At 47.4% G+C, this 16954-nt stretch overlaps 1 protein-coding gene and 1 pseudogene across 8 annotated transcripts in view; both read left to right on the top strand.

Moving 5' to 3' along the window:
* LOC144767069 (ADP-ribosylation factor-like protein 6-interacting protein 6 pseudogene) overlaps positions 1-6009 on the top strand; it is a 45857-nt pseudogene extending 39848 nt beyond the window's left edge.
* The window catches only part of LOC144768773 (uncharacterized), a 9320023-nt gene that overhangs the window by 7515987 nt on the left and 1787082 nt on the right, over positions 1-16954 (top strand). The window lies entirely within an intron of this gene.

Below are 16954 nucleotides of genomic sequence, written 5' to 3'. Positions count from 1 at the left end.
CTGTACCTGTGCATCCAGGGTGCTGAATCCCAGCACCTCCCCCTGCACTGTGCTCAATTGTGTGCCCTGCGCACCGAGGCTTCACTGGTCACCTGTCACCATCGGTGTGTCCAACGACGTGTTGGTGCATCATGATGGGGTGAGCACCCGCTCCGCCCATTTTGACTCAATCAATTTAGTGTCTGAAAAGGGAGAAATTATTTAATGGTGGAAATGTCTGGAGGTAAATAAAGGTTTATTTCAAGCTTAATAGAAAACACCAGTTGAGTGCATCCTTCGTTTTTGAAGTACGATCTACCAACTGTTAGTGGTAATCGTGGTTCAAAGAGGAGTTGGAGTGCGCGAGAATACACAAGGTTAAATAATAATATGTTATGCCAACGTTTACATACAAAGGAGCAGAGCGCATGCTAGAAGCATAATGTGCGTGTGCAGTGGCGGAAGCCTGTGTTCATGTACACTTAGTAATGAGCTCACTACAGTGCCCTAAAAGCCAACGCCAAGTGTCTGTAGGGCAGCGCTGCCCGCTGGCTCTGGCCTACAGTACGGTCTAGTCGGTCCTTAAAACGAGACAGAGATGAGACTGAATCAGGTCAGAGATCATATCATTACGCACTGCAACATCGCTTGTTCGCACCTGCGCACCCAGGCTGATGCACCCCACCCCTTCCGCAGCACCACATTCTACACATGTCTGTAGGGTTGTGCTGCCCACTGGGTCAGACCTACCGTACGGTCCAGCAGGTCGTTAAAATGAGACAGAGATGTAACTGAATGAGGTCAGAGATCACATCATTACGGACGGCCACATTGCTTGTTCGTACCTGCGCACCCAGGCTGATGCACCTAACCCCTCCCGCAGTACGGCCAGAGATTAGATTATTAGCTACTGGAACATCGCTTGCCTGCACCTGTGCACCCAGGCTGCTGCACCCCAGCCCCTTCCCCTGCACTGTGCTCAATTGTAGGTCCTGCACACCGATGCTTCACTGCTCACCTGTTACCATCGGTGTGTCCAACGACATGTTGGTGCAAGCTCAGAGTCCGGGGTACTTTTGTAGGGTGGGAGAGCAGGTCTCCAGGTAGGGACAGTGTCTTGATACCACGATGGAAGGCGTCAGAATGCCCAGGGCATCATTACGGGGTGAGCACCCGCTCCGCCCATTTTGGGTCAATTAATTCAGTATCTGAAAAGTGAGAAATAATTTAATGGTGGAAACGTGTGGAGGTAAATGAACGGTTTATTTCAAGCTTAATAGAAAACACCAGTTGAGTGCATCCTTCATTTTTGAAGTACGATCTACAAACTGTTAGTGGTAATCGTGGTTCAAAGAGGAGTTGGAGTGCACGAGAATACACAATGTTAAATAATAATATGTTATTCCAACGTTCACAGGCAAAGGAACAGAGCACATACTAGAAGCATAATGTGCTTGTGTAATGCAGTGACAGAAGCCTGTGTGCATGTGCACTTAGCAATGAGCTCACTACAGTGCCCTAAAAGCCAACGCCACATGTCTGAAGGGCAGCGCTGCCCACAGGCTGAGGCCTACAGTACGGTCCAGCAGGTCCTTAAAATGAGACAGACATGTGAATGAATGAGGTCAGAGATCCCATCATTACACACGGCAACATTGCTTGTTTGCACCTGCGCACTCAGGCTGATGCATCCCACCCCTACCGCAGCACTGCGCTCAACACGTGTCTGTAGGGTAGCGCTGCCCACTGGTTCAGGCCTACAGTACGGTCCAGCAGGTCTTTAAAATGAGACAGAGATGGGAATGAATGAGGTCAACCATCACATCATTACCCAGGGCAACTTCGCTTGTTCGCACCTGCGCACTCAGGTTGTTGCAGCCCACCCCTCCCGCAGCACTGTGCTCAATTGGAGCCGCTGTGCACCCAGACCCCACTGCTCACCTGCTGTCATTGATGTGTGTGCAAACACTACAGGTAGCAATGTTCACAATTTAGATGCAGTGTTGATCGCAGGATGGTGTACACCTCAAGGATCCCTTTCGAAACATGATTGGCAGTAGGGTTCACAATTTAGAGCCAGTGTTGATTGCCAGGATGGTGTACACCTCATGGATCCCTTTTTTTTTGCGCATTGTGTTATGCGCGGTGGATGTGGCCATATCACCTGAGGCAGTGTGGAAGAACTGGGACATGTGGCATTGTCATTATCCCATTTATACGTATGCAAAGTGGGCTGTGCTTGTGTATGCCAGGCCAGCGTAGGAGTGTGAATAATTGTTCTGGGGATCTGGGCGTTGTTCAGTTCCTGCCTGGCCAGGAAGTGTACTTATGTGTGTTTCTTTTGCAGTTTTAACGTCACAGAATGCGCAATTTACATTAATGTAGCACGTACCAGAAGGGCGGCAACTATCGCTAATGAGATGCTGTTCGAAAACATTGAATGGCCAACATCACATTTCATTGTCAAGCTTGTTGATATGCGCAGACACGCATGTCAATGGTGTGCGGTATTATTAAAAATGTTGCTATCGTGAAGTGCACACATGTGAATGTGCTCAGATGGAGGGAAGATCAGCAGTGAGGCTACGTAATACACAGTGATAAAGTTCATTACAGTCAAGCAATGTATGTCAAACGTGAATCTGAAAGTCTCAACACACTACTATATTGGTAAAGCCTGACAACAGAGTGTACAGCAATACAAATCTACACATTACTGTTTACTGTTTGTCACATGTGATCTAGGATGTGCACTCTGCCCATGGCTGATGATACTTCTTAGAGCTACAAAAACCCAGGCCGAAATGCAGCGCCATAATGTGCGCACACACACACCAGGGGCATTGTGTAACACACATTTGTTTTTTGAAGTAACGTTTGAGATGCATAGCCATCACACGTGGAAGGCTAATGTACAGAACATGAATAGGGATCACGATTGTGGCATGTTGTGTGTAGTATAAGATATGTGTATACAGCAACACACTTTTCAAAAAATCTCTCTAAGCAGAAGGGGTGTGTCTCATCAAATGCTGTAGAGAGAATGACTAAAATGGGTGTGGTCGTCCAACTGTTACAATGGGAAATGTTATGAAGCAATGAAATGCTTTTTTTTGCGGTCACATGGCAATCGCGCTTGAGCTTATGAGGAGGCCACACCCGACGCGATTTTGAGAAAATATATTCATCCTAATATAAGTTTATTACAGTTAGAAATATATAAATGTTTAAAATATTGTAGATTATCACTTGCTCTCACATACTGTTGAAAGATATTTAGATATACTTTTGAGACCAAAAAAAAGGAGGGAATGGCGTACCCGTTGCGACACCAGACGTCTGTGACGTAACTCAGGGCCTGGCGGCGTGCACTCGTCGTATACGCAATGCGCAGCGTACACTCGTCGCATACGCAACGCGCAGCAGGCGCTACCCCTTTCGTACATGACCTAACGCGTGGCTTGGTACTGCGTACCCGTCGGATACCAAAGTAGCTGCTGGGGCGACTTCATGTGTATATGATGTTACTCGGGACGCAGTGCCACGAACCCGTCGCATACAAAATGCACATCATTTACGAGTTTAGCAATATGGTGGATGGGATTTGTGTGGTGATGGAGCTTGATACGCTACCGGTATGGGAGTGCAGTTTTATGAAAAAAAAAGAGATACATATTTTTGGGGGAAGATACAAAACATTACATCATTTTTAAAGTTAAAAAAAGAGGTAATATAGAGTTCCAAAATATTAACAAATATGATAGAAAAATATAGGTTTTATAAACATTAAAATCTGAAATTAACATTTAAAAACCTTTGAAATTTACAGAAAAAACGATAGGTTTTACAGATGTTATAGTTAGGAATTAGCATTTAAAAAACCTTAGAAATTCACTACAAAAAAAACATAGGTTTCAGGGATGTTACAGTTAGTTGAACATTTGACTCATATAAAACCAGAAAAATTCACATGTTATAGTTAGTTGAACTAACTATAACTCGTGCGCCCGCAATGCACTGGTGATGACGTCACATATTACATCAACTCATGACATGGTCAGTGACATCACTGATGACATCACTGATGACATCATCCACATGAAAATCTGATGCTTATACTGATGCCCTAATATAAACTTTGATACACGCACTTTAAAATACAGGCTACTATTTTTGAAACCATAGGCACAAGAATGCCAGATACTACCTACCACCCACTATTTCCTACGTCTATACACACATCCAGTTACTTATACATGCAGTTACTCATCAATACAGTACTGTAATATGCACTCATACAGTAACACTCCGCCACTCATCCATAGAGTTACTCACACACCTAGTCAGTCATGCAAAGAATCAATCACATACCAATTGACTCATGTATACAGTTATACACAACAACTCCATTATTTATACACACACCCAGTGTTCCCTCAAACGTGTGTGCCTGTGCGGGCGCGCACGTCAGTGCCCCCGAGCGCGCAATGCTGTGTGTGTGGCGCGCACACACATCCCTGAGAGCATTCGCACCACTGCTGCAGCGTGAAAATGGGCATTTCGATCTCGCGTAGGAAGAGGCATTTAGCAAGTGCTCCGGGGAGGGAGCACTTGCTAAATTTCTTCTGTTTTCTAGAGTGCAGCTCATTGCGTGCTTTTGTTTGAGTATTTGTGTCAATTGCATAGCCCATAAGGAGCTGCAATTAACATGAATGCTTTAAAAAAAGGACACAATCGGCCCTGCAGCCACACTCTAGAAAACAAAGGAAATGCAGCACCAAACACAGCGTGTGCTTTTAGAATCACCTAAAAGCACACGCTGTGTTTGTAGACTTGCTGCATTTCTTCTCTTGATAGAGCTGGGCTGCGGGGTTATTGTGTGCCTTTTTTAAAGTTTTCATGTTAATTACAGCTCATGAAGGGCGCTGCCATTAACATGAAAATGTTAGCAAAGGCGCACAATCACCCCGCAGCTGCGCTCTATTAAGGGAAGAAATACAGCAAGCATACAAACGCATAGTTGGCTTTCAGGCACCAGGTGACATATTCGCGGACCGACGGCCTGGGCAATGTACATGTAAATAGAATAAAGTGATTATCGTGATGCGCAGTGTGCACCTATCGGCAAATTGTGGCGAGAGCCTCGAACTTGACATTTGTGTTTTGTAGTTGCTTGATCTTGCAACCTGCCTGAGGAAGACATGGCCCTCACTAGGAGTACAAGACGAGCACAAGACGAGGGGGTAACCGATGCATCCTGATATATGGCATGGTGCTTGAAGAGGAGAGCGGAGGAGGCTCTATGTGGCAACAGGTGTGCCGAAGCTCGGATCCCAATGTGGTTCTTGCGACTCCTACGCCCTTTAGAGAGGACCTATTAGCCACCAATGAGTTCCCCCAGCCCATCGCCGCAACCGCCCGTTGAAAGGGGTGGCCAGCGAGACTACTGTCAGTGTTAATACAAATAACACCAATGTCGATAGTTTGAAGTATGTATTTTTTTAATTAATAAGGCCCGTCAGCAGCGGGAGGGAAAGGGTATAAAGAGGATGAACAGCTGACGAAATGACATGAGTGTCATGTGACGTGCACTAAATAGTGTGTGAACATTCCATATTACGTAAGGGATAGGAGTTAGGATGACACTGTGATGGCAAGCCTTCTGCAACTAAGCTTGTAAATGACATCAATTACAACATGTTGCTTGATACTTGTGGCTGGTATACCCTTCATTTTGGCGTTTTATTTCGTTTTCCTGAAAGAGCTGCCGTCAGAGAAGAAAAAGAATGAAGATGGAATTGAAACTCATTTGTTGGGCTTCTGGAATCTGCTGGTGCTGTCCCTGACAGCTAGACTGTCGTGTTGCAGCTTCTCTGGGACCGTGACCTACTTTGATTCCTTTGAGCCCAGAATGTTTCCACCGACACCTCTGTCGCGGGCAAGGTTCAGGGGAATAACAGGACATTCTTTTCACATGGGCTTCTCAATGGCATTGTGGCAGCTCTTACAGTAGTATGGAGTTTGATATGATTCCGTGCTTTGCCATTATGTGGGACATTCAAAGGAAATACTCAAGGATTTTAATGGAAACTGCAGTATGGACTAGTATTTGTACCGCTTTGGTACGGCATTTAGTCTTTCACATAAGAATGTGAATTCTTTACACAACTTGCAACTTATCGTGAAATGTGTTCGGAGGAGGGTGACGTTGCAACTCGTTTCCCAAATCACCTAATTTGCCTCTTTAATGGATGAGTAACCGTGGACTCTTTTGTTACCCATAATTTTACAAAATAAAAATTCATAGAAAAGTTGGTAACCAAGATCCACAATGTTAGTATAGGGGTGTTTGCGCTTTTATCATTGGGAATGTGCCTATGGGGCCCTTCCCTTGCTGGATTACACTAGGTGGACTGGACTCGGGGGGGGAGAAGTGAGACATCTGTCCGAGGCTCGTGGACTGAGGCTCGGGCACCTCCTGTGCCCCTGGGACACCTGTTGCATCCTGCTGCCAGCAATCAACAGTGGCCATGATCCTTCCCTCCTCCCCTCCCCTCCCCTGTCCCTTTGCTTCCCCCCCCCCCTCCATGAGACGTGGCTACAGATACTACGCAAATATGACAGAACTCTCCCGGCGGCACCGTTGAGCCGGCGGCTTGACCGAGTATGGCACTATGGACATGGCAAGTGCTTGGTCGACCCCCCACTAGCGTATGCAACGTTACCTGTTTACTTATGGTTACAAGTTTATGGTTTGGCACAGCAGGGTTTAGAGGCTGCGCCTTCATAGTTGGGGTTTGGGATAGGGAGGGAACTGTCTCCTGGTTGATGATAAAGAATCACTTGCTTGACCATACGGGAACACTCTTTGCGACACCTACAAAGGGTTATGGCTGATGTTAAGGGAAAGTATAGGCTGGTCACCTGGAATGTGAGGGGACTGGGGGCTGTACAGAAGAAACACAGAGTGCATGCTTTCCTGCTTAGACAGCAGGCACATATAGTGTTCCTTCAGGAATCACACATGACACACTCCGAGTCACTCCTGCTGCGGAAGAAGTGGAGGGGTACTGTATTTTCCACAACATACTCTGCCTTTTCCAGGGGGGCCACGATATGGGTACGTCATGGCACCCCGTTCGTGGAACTAGAAAGACGCACGGACGACCAAGGGTGCTATGTACTAGTGAGAGGCACTCTGGACGGGGAGGTGGTGGTCTTGGGCAGCATCTACGCCCCGAATTTTGACCAAGATAGATTCCTTGCTGCAGTGGGCCGGGCATTAGCGGACTGGATAGATGTCCCCTGGATATTAGGGGGTGACTGGAACATGATCTTAGATGTGGCCCTAGACAGGTCACACCCCCCGCTACAGGCGGCGGGAATACATAAGCTATCAGACTCTTTCGGGGCATGGCTCCAGGGTTGGCGGATGGCGGACATCTGGCGCGCACTGCACCCAACACACAGAGAATATTCATGCTACTCCCCCGTACACAACCTACATACCCGATTAGATAGATTTGTGTGCTCCAACTCCATCTTGGCTAGATGCGCCACATCGGATTATCTGGCTAAAACGTTTTCGGATCACCGACCACTGACGCTTGATCTACACTGGGGAAAGGTACCCTCGCCAGTCCCTACATGGAGACTTAACCCCACACTGCTAGAGGATGGCCCATTTCGATCACATATAGCTGACACTTTGACTGTATACTTTGCCACAAACTGGGACTCGGCGTCCTCGAACCTAGTCGTATGGGATGCAATGAAGGCTGTGATTTGGGGGGCTGCTATAGGCCGACTAGTAGGAGCCAGACAGGAGATCCATGAGAAATTAAGCGACGTGGAAAGGCGCTTGCGAGACCTTGAAAATGCGGCAGGGCAGGACCCCGACAGGAAAGCAGAACAGCAGCTGTGCAACATTGAACATGCAGAGCTGCTGGAAACCCTGATGGTGATAGATTATGGGACATACCTGAAACGCCAACAAGCGGAGGCGGACAGATCCGGGGCTCTACTTGCCCGGCTGGTCAGGGATGCCCCAGAGAGCCCTACAATAACGGCTATTCGAAACGCAGCGGACGAACAAATACACACACAACTAGGGATTAACAAAATATTTAAGACCCACCTGGAGAACCTCTATGCTCCTCCCCATGTGGAGGCCGGAGACGACATGACGGACTTCCTGGGAGAGCTTACACTCCCAAGGCTGGCCCCGGGAATTCAGGCGGCCCTGGCTGGGCCTATCACACAGCACGAAATAAGGATAGCAATTCACACACTTAACCGAGGAAAGACCCCGGGCATGGATGGCCTACCGGGAGAGATCTATCAAACATATACTGACGAGCTGGCCCCCGTACTGGAGAAAATATACAACACTGCCTAGGAGATGGGCCATCTCCCGGCTACCACCATGCAGGCCTTGGTGATTTCTATCCCGAAACCCGGTAGGGACACTCTGGAGGTGGGTAACTACAGGCCCCTCTCCATGCTTCCTACTGAATATAAGATCCTCAGTAAGGCTATCGCCATGCGGATCCAGCACCACCTCCCTGGCCTGATCCATTCTGATCAATGTGGCTTTCTCCCGGAAAGAAGTACCTCCCAAAACTCGAGACGCCTTCATGCCCTTATGACAACTACCCCTACTACTTTACCACATGCTGGCTGTATAGCCCTGGATCTCCGCCAGGCGTTTGACTCCCTGACGTGGAACTTCATGTTCGAGGTCCTGCATCGATTTGGATTCCCGGAGTCCCTTATAAAATGGATCCGCCTACTATACACGGGCCCGACAGCCAGGGCGCGCACGGGCAGATAAACTTCTGACAGCTACGAAGTCCACCGGGGCACCCGACAGGGCTGCCCGCTATCGCCGCTGCTGTTCGTTCTGACGCTGGAGCCACTGGCTATTGCGCTCCGCAATAGAGCTAGGGAGGACGGCATACCGGTGGAGGTTACGGACCACATGGTCTCTATATACGCCGACGATATCTTAGTATTCCTCCGGAACCTACGAGGGGACCACTCCCACCTGGCGTCTATCTTCAGACGATTTGAGACCATATCTGGCTTGGCTATAAATCCGGGTAAGTCTCTGGGGTTCTTTTTTCGGGAAGGACAACAGCCCCCCCACATACAGTTCGGCGATCATGAAATCCAAGTGGCACCGACCACGTTTAAATATCTCGGAATTAACGTATACAGAGACCCGGCGGCCCAAATTGACGGTAATATCCGGAAGGCCATTACGGGTCTGCGTAGTAGTATATGCTTCTGGACGTCCCTACCCTTGTCGGTAATGGGACGAGTGGCGATCTCAAAGATGGTCCTGCTCCCCCGTATACTGTATTTCTTTGTAAACCTGCCGATCCTGCTCCCACGACAAACTTTCACCGCGCTCAATACATTACTGATCACCCTTATATGGGGCTCGGGGAGAAGACGTATCAGCCTTAAAAAACTGCAACTACACTCTAGACGGGGAGGTCTGGGCGTGCCAGACCTGCGGAGCTATTACTATGCTAGCCAGCTCCAATGGTTGACCCGATGGGTGGCGGGCAGAGATCTCCATGAGATAGCTTACACGGCGGACAAATTAGCACGTGGAGAATTACACTCCCTCCTACTGCCCAATGCTAGGATTCCCAGAGACTGCCACCCTCTCCTGCATGTGGCCTTGACCTGCTGGAGGAAAGCACTGTCATACACGGCTGGGACCTCTCCGTATGCAGACAACATACCCCTACTGGGACTCCCGACACCACAGGGGACCCTGACATCGCGTAGACTACGTCCCTGGACGGAGGCCGGGGTGGACAGAGTGGGAGACCTGTTTGGAGATGATGCCATGCTAGATCACGCTTCCTTTGTACAGATCACGGGGGCGCCTCCGCGCTTATACATGGTACACGCCTCAGTGACGCACTTCGTGCGGCGAGCTTGGGCCCCACAGCGCACGAAGCCAGAACAACACGAATTAGTACACCTCCTACATTACATGGGCACGGGGGGACACCTAGTGAAATGGCTGTATGTCGGAATCAGGGAACATGTGACGTCACCGATCAACACACTTAGAGAGGTTTGGACTGAGGACTCCGGGGAAAGCATAACGGACGGGGAGTGGAAAATAATATTGGGCCATCATAGAAGAGTGTCTAGGAATGTTAAGTTTCAGTTCATACAGGCCATGATTCTCCATAGAGCATATCTTACGCCCCAGAGACTTCATAGGATGTTCCCTACTGCCGCACATTGCTGCCCGAGATGTCAACAAGATGAGGCACATATTCTACACATGCTTTGGACATGCCCGAGATTACATACTTACTGGGGGACGATCAAACACACGATACACTCCATAACTACGCTCCGGATCCCTGAGGGAGCATTACCCTGCTTGATAGGGAATAGGAAAAGACCCAAAACTCGCAAAGCACAACTGAAGTTCATGGACCTGGCACTAGTACTGGCAATTAGGGTGCTCACTATGCGATGGAAGTCGCCCAGGGCCCCGCAGGTAGACATGTGGCGGACTGACTTGCTGAAATGGGGCAAAGCCGAATCTGCGGCGCTGCGGGAAGAGGAGAACAAGGGCCGTCGCAAATACCCTATCGCGCAGGATTGGGACTCGATGATAATTGAACTGGAAGAGACGGACCTAGATATCCCGGGAGACCAAGTGGGGTAAAACTCTTACATATAGCGGAGGGTGGCTAGGGCTCACGAGCATCAGCACCTTTACATGCCTAGCCCATCCATCTATTTCAGGATAGTTTGAGGCACACTGATCCGTAATGTAGAATATGCAAGAGAGGACGACCAGGAGACAAAAAGTGGGAGGGTGGGACAAAGGGGTAGTTGGGGATTAGAAGTTATGTCACTCAAGATCTTGATGGTTACAGCTTATAAATGAGATTAATCAGAGTCTGTATGAGAAAACAACACATACTGGAACAGATACGAAATGTATAAACATTAAGGATGAAAACGGAAAAGACTGATCTGTAAACAGATGTGGCAATGTACAGTAATGTATAACACCTTGTACCAGTCAAGAATAAAGAGTTTTAAAAAAAAAATCATTGGGAATGTGTTCAAACTGTTTGAAAAAATGGACATAACCTTTAAAAAATAGTTTAGCTTGAATGAGGACGGAGGGCATGGGATTGGGAAGGGAGGAAGCGCCACTCTCCGCAGCAAGAAAAGTTGAAAATGACAGAGCCTCTGGATATTGTTTGACTCCTACCCAGCCCTTTTTCCAATCCAGGGGAGGTATTCACTTGTGTAAACATTTATACTGAGGAAGAACTGTGCCCATCAGCAAGGAGCATAACGGGGGAGGAATGTGCACATCATCAAGAACTCCATTCAAGAGAAAATGTGCACGACTGGAAAATGCTAACACTGGGGAGAAAGGCACACCTCGAAATATTACATACTGAGATAGACAATCATGAATACGATAGCAATACTGCACGAAAATTGGGCAGCTCTCTAAGACAGTACGAATTGGGAGAAATGCATATCTGTAGAACAGTAATAATGGAGTAAATGTGCACCGCTGTCAAATTAATGCTGAAAAACATATCGGCATCTGTAAGACTAGACATACTGGGGAGAAATGGGCTCACTGGAAAGACAGATACTATAGGACATTTGCAGATCTGTAAAACATTGATAATATGGGGGAGATGTGCATAACTGTGTAAAGTTAATGATGGCACACATTTGTGCGCAACTATCATCCACAAACAAGTGAGTCAAGTGATATGCCCTAGATAGTTAAAGCCTTGCTTTTACCTCCTCCCCTTATCTCCAAAGGCTCAGGATTCTGCCGTGTCAGATGGGCAGGGAGGCATCCAGTCTGCAGAAGACATGTATTCTCTACCCTTAACTTGCACTCTGAGGAGTAGCCATCAGCGTAGACTCCCAAACTCCTGCAGCCCAACTGTTCCTCTGAGGGCCTACACAACAACAACCCTTACCAACACACCACAGGAAGAGCACATGGCTGGACTAGAGCTGCAACCTTGGGGCCTCTGTGTGCGTCCAGGGTGAATACAGAGTAATGTGACTGTATGAATGTAGGGTGAGTGAAGTGTCTATGTGACTGCAAAGTAAGATATGTGACTGTACGAGTGCAGGGTGAGTTATGCGCTTTTGTGCCTGCAGAGTGAATTATGCAAGTCCACTGTGTGAGCGCAAGGCGAAGGATGTCCCTTTGTGAGTGAGTGTGTGGAGGTTCATTAGTGTGCCTCTGTAAGAGCTGGGGTGAGTGCTGGGGGTGCATGGTGAGCAATGTGTCTATGTGAGCGTACAGTGAGTTGTGGGACTATGAGTATACTGTATGAGGGATGTGAATGCACTCAGTGAATGGTGTACACTAGTGAGAGCAGGGAGAAGGGTATGCTTATGTGAGTGTAGGCTGAGCAAAGCGTTGTGCATCTGTGAACACAGGGTGGGAGGAGCGATGTGTCTGCATGAGTATAGGGAGAGTGGTAAGTCTTTGTGAGGTTATTTGCATATTTTTAATACATTTTTGCAAGGTTTCGTGAAATATATGGGGAAAATGCACCATTTGCACCCATTTTTTCTATATGTTTCTTGTGAAATAGTACCAAACAAATAATTAGTCTCATAGTAACCCCGTCTCCATGGTTGTTTCAAGCTCAATTGCTGCACTCTCTCGCACTTTTTCACACTTTACATTCAACACAAAGTTTTCAGCCTTACCACTTTTAAAAGCAACAGCCGCCACTGCATAAGCTTAACAGTGGAAGCACAAACCATTTGTCTCTGAGCCCTAGATTTTCTGTCATCAGCACTTGTCTTCCGTATTTCAACAAGAGCAGTTCAAGCATGAATGGCAAAATATCCTAGTTTGCAAATGTTTTCTACATAATTCTGGTTCTGCAATACTTACCGCATAATGTATCATCTGCTGCATGAATTGATGATTTTAACTAAAAAATTGTTTGTAGCTCAAACGGATCAAATGTTACTAAAAAATGTGACTAGTGTTTCTGCGAAGTGGACGGCCCTTTGCAAAGGTTGACTGATCACCTTGTCACAGCTGGATTAGTGTGCCATTGGTGTTGCTACCACCCACCGGTGTTTCCAATCTTTAAAGCATGTGTGTGCTTCTGGTCACCAAAAGGGTGATGTGATTGTGGGAAAAAAACAGGCAAGACCCGCTCCATGGATCACCCATGTGATGGCTGGTACCCCCAGAGTAGACTCACAGGAAGGCTGGTTGGTGCACGGCTAATTGATCTATTAAATTCTGGCCTGCCTCCTCTGCGCTGTTCATGAATATTCTATCTCTGATGTATAGTATTTTAAATATGATGGCGCAGTTGCATACTCATATATGTTAGACAATTTTAGCCTTGTGGTGCTGCCTCATTGGCAGTGTGCCTCAATTCCATTATTGTCAGAGGGGCGCGAGAATGCGTGACTAATGCATTTTAATGCGGTGATGCGGACACTAGCATTAAAATGTGTTCCTCGAGAGGCTGATGCAGCGCTACCCTAACCCAGCCCTGAAACTGCAAAATGTAAAATTATAATAACGTTATTATAACTTTCTTTTTCCTGCTCAAAGAGAGCATTTGTTTAGGTTTTCATGGTAATCGCAGCACCGATCTTGAGCTGAAATTAACATGAAAACTTGAACAAATGCACACAATCACCCCGCAGCCCAGCTCTATTAAGAAAAGAAATGCAGAAACATAGCTGCCAAGATTTCAAATTGCTATGTGGGATGGTTTCAAACCTGCCTTAACACCATTCACGTAGATCTGTATGTGTGGAAATGCACAGTCTTTTCACTTTCTTATACAAAAGTTTGGAGTGATATTTGGCACTGCACCCACAAGCACGTCTGGTTATTTGCGCACATAGCCTTGGTTGCAGCGCACATAGACCGTACACTGCCACACACAGAGGAAAGAAATTAGAGGGAACATTGCACACACCACACCACTTATTTATGCAGATACTACCACATACTTACTGTCTTATACAATCACTGAAACAAGCAGACACTCATTTATACACACACTCTTCAAATAAATTACTCTCACGTATAGTCATTTATATATTCCAACACTTACATATACTGCCTTAAAACATAAGTAGTTACTCACACATATACCACTGAGACATTCATTCACTCGCCAACACACCCATACACACACTAACTCACCCATACAGCCCTTCCCAGATACAATTTTGAATCCATACAACCATTGAATCCCCCACTCAGACATCTGTGCATAGAGTCACACACAAACAGACACTCAGGCACCCATACAGATACTCAGACAACAAATCAATAACCCATATAGACACTCATGTAGCTACTCACCAACCCATGCAGCCACTTACACACCAACTGAGAGACTAATACAGACGTTCACACAATTTAGTGACGAACCCATGCATTCAGTAAGACATGTTCAATCACTCACTTATACAGTCAGTCATGCACCTACTAAATAATCCCTTCAGGCACTTGTAAATCCACTCATTCTGCAATACACCTTGGCATAGATGTATATGAAAAATATTTAAACTTTACAGAAATACACATTTACTGGATGATGTCATCAGTAATGTCATTTGAGATGTCATCAGTGATATCATTGTGTGATGTCACTGACCATGTCATGAGTGATGTAATATGTGACATCACCACCAGTGCATTGTGGGCGCGTGAGTTATAGTTAGCTCAACTAAATATAACGGGCGAATTTCTCTCGTTTTATATGAGTTAAATGTTCAACTAACTATAAAGTCCCTGAAACCTATGTTTTTTTAGTGAATTACTAAGGTTTTTTAAATGCTAATTCCTAAATATAGCGTCTGTAAAACATATGTTTTTTTCAGTGAATAAATATATATAAAGTGCCTCTTTGTTTCCTCTGCATGGGTCACTATTTCTTTTCATCCGAGAAGAACTTTCACTCATGTTTCCATGCGACTGCCAGTGCGCATTTAGTGTACCCCCGCACTATAAAGAGGTCAGGGCGTTCTGGCTTGCTCACCCGAGCATTTCTTTACTTCGATTGCGTTAGCAATTCCGCCCATGAACCCACCAGGACGCCGGGACGACGCAGCGGTTAGGAGGTATTTTACCTCCTCTTTGGGTGACCGGGATTCCTGTGCACACCCCCGCAATACACTCCCGGCAGAGAGGTTGCTGCGGTTTTGATGCAGAGGACCCGAGGGGGCGCTGGATTATCGTTTTGCCCTACCTGCCATCATGCTTGGAGTCTGTGCCTGCCATCGATTCCCTCTCCGCGAACACAACCCCGCCAAGCTTCTCCTTCCTTATGTGGCACCATACTGTGGCATTCTGGATCTTGCAGTCTTTTCCTATAGGACTGCACGTAGGAGCTGGAAATCATCAGGGGGGCGGAGCTATTTGGACTTTAACAACATCGAGGCAGGTTTGCCTACGCCACAGCAAAGCAAGCAGAGGGGATGGAGCGCTGATGAAGGCACACGCCGAAATGCATTCGCTGAGGACATCTCTTAAATAAAGTGCCTCTTTGTTTCCTCTGCATGGGTCACTATTTCTTTTCATCCGAGAAGAACTTTCACTCATGTTTCCATGCGACTGCCAGTGCGCATTTAGTGTACCCCCGCAGTATAAAGAGGTCAGGGCGTTCTGGCTTGCTCACCCGAGCATTTCTTTACTTCGATTGCGTTAGCAATTCCGCCCATGAACCCACCAGGACGCCGGGACGACGCAGCGGTTAGGAGGTATTTTACCTCCTCTTTGGGTGACCGGGATTCCTGTGCACACCCCCGCAATACACTCCCGGCAGAGAGGTTGCTGCGGTTTTGATGCAGGGGACCCGAGGGGGCGCTGGATTATCGTTTTGCCCTACCTGCCATCATGCTTGGAGTCTGTGCCTGCCATCGATTCCCTCTCCGCGAACACAACCCCGCCAAGCTTCTCCTTCCTTATGTGGCACCATACTGTGGCATTCTGGATCTTGCAGTCTTTTCCTATAGGACTGCACGTAGGAGCTGGAAATCATCAGGGGGGCGGAGCTATTTGGACTTTAACAACATCGAGGCAGGTTTGCCTACGCCACAGCAAAGCAAGCAGATGGGATGGAGCGCTGATGAAGGCACACGCCGAAATGCATTCGCTGAGGACATCTCTTTAATAAAGTGCCTCTTTGTTTCCTCTGCATGGGTCACTATTTCTTTTCATCCGAGAAGAACTTTCACTCATGTTTCCATGCGACTGCCAGTGCGCATTTAGTGTACCCCCGCAGTATAAAGAGGTCAGGGCGTTCTGGCTTGCTCACCCGAGCATTTCTTTACTTCAATTGCGTTAGCAATTCCGCCCATGAACCCACCAGGACACCGGGACGACGCAGCGGTTAGGAGGTATTTTACCTCCTCTTTGGGTGACCGGGATTCCTGTGCACACCCCCGCAATACACTCCCGGCAGAGAGGTTGCTGCGGTTTTGATGCAGGGGACCCGAGGGGGCGCTGGATTATCGTTTTGCCCTACCTGCCATCATGCTTGGAGTCTGCCTGCCATCGATGCCCTCTCCGCGAACACAACCCCGCCAAGCTTCTCCTTCCTTATGTGGCACCATACTGTGGCATTCTGGATCTTGCAGTCTTTTCCTATAGGACTGCACGTAGGAGCTGGAAATCATCAGGGGGGCGGAGCTATTTGGACTTTAACAACATCGAGGCAGGTTTGCCTACGCCACAGCAAAGCAAGCAGATGGGATGGAGCGCTGATGAAGGCACACGCCGAAATGCATTCGCTGAGGACATCTCTTAAATAAAGTGCCTCTTTGTTTCCTCTGCATGGGTCACTATTTCTTTTCATCCGAGAAGAACTTTCACTCATGTTTCCATGCGACTGCCAGTGCGCATTTAGTGGTTGTACGGCTTTACAACGTGTGCTTTTACACTGCGTGC

The sequence above is a fragment of the Lissotriton helveticus genome, chromosome 7 (assembly GCF_964261635.1).
Source record: "Lissotriton helveticus chromosome 7, aLisHel1.1, whole genome shotgun sequence".
NCBI lineage: Eukaryota > Metazoa > Chordata > Amphibia > Caudata > Salamandridae > Lissotriton > Lissotriton helveticus.
The sequence above is the reverse complement of the archived record's forward strand: the minus strand, read 5'-3'. Positions and strand labels throughout refer to the sequence as shown.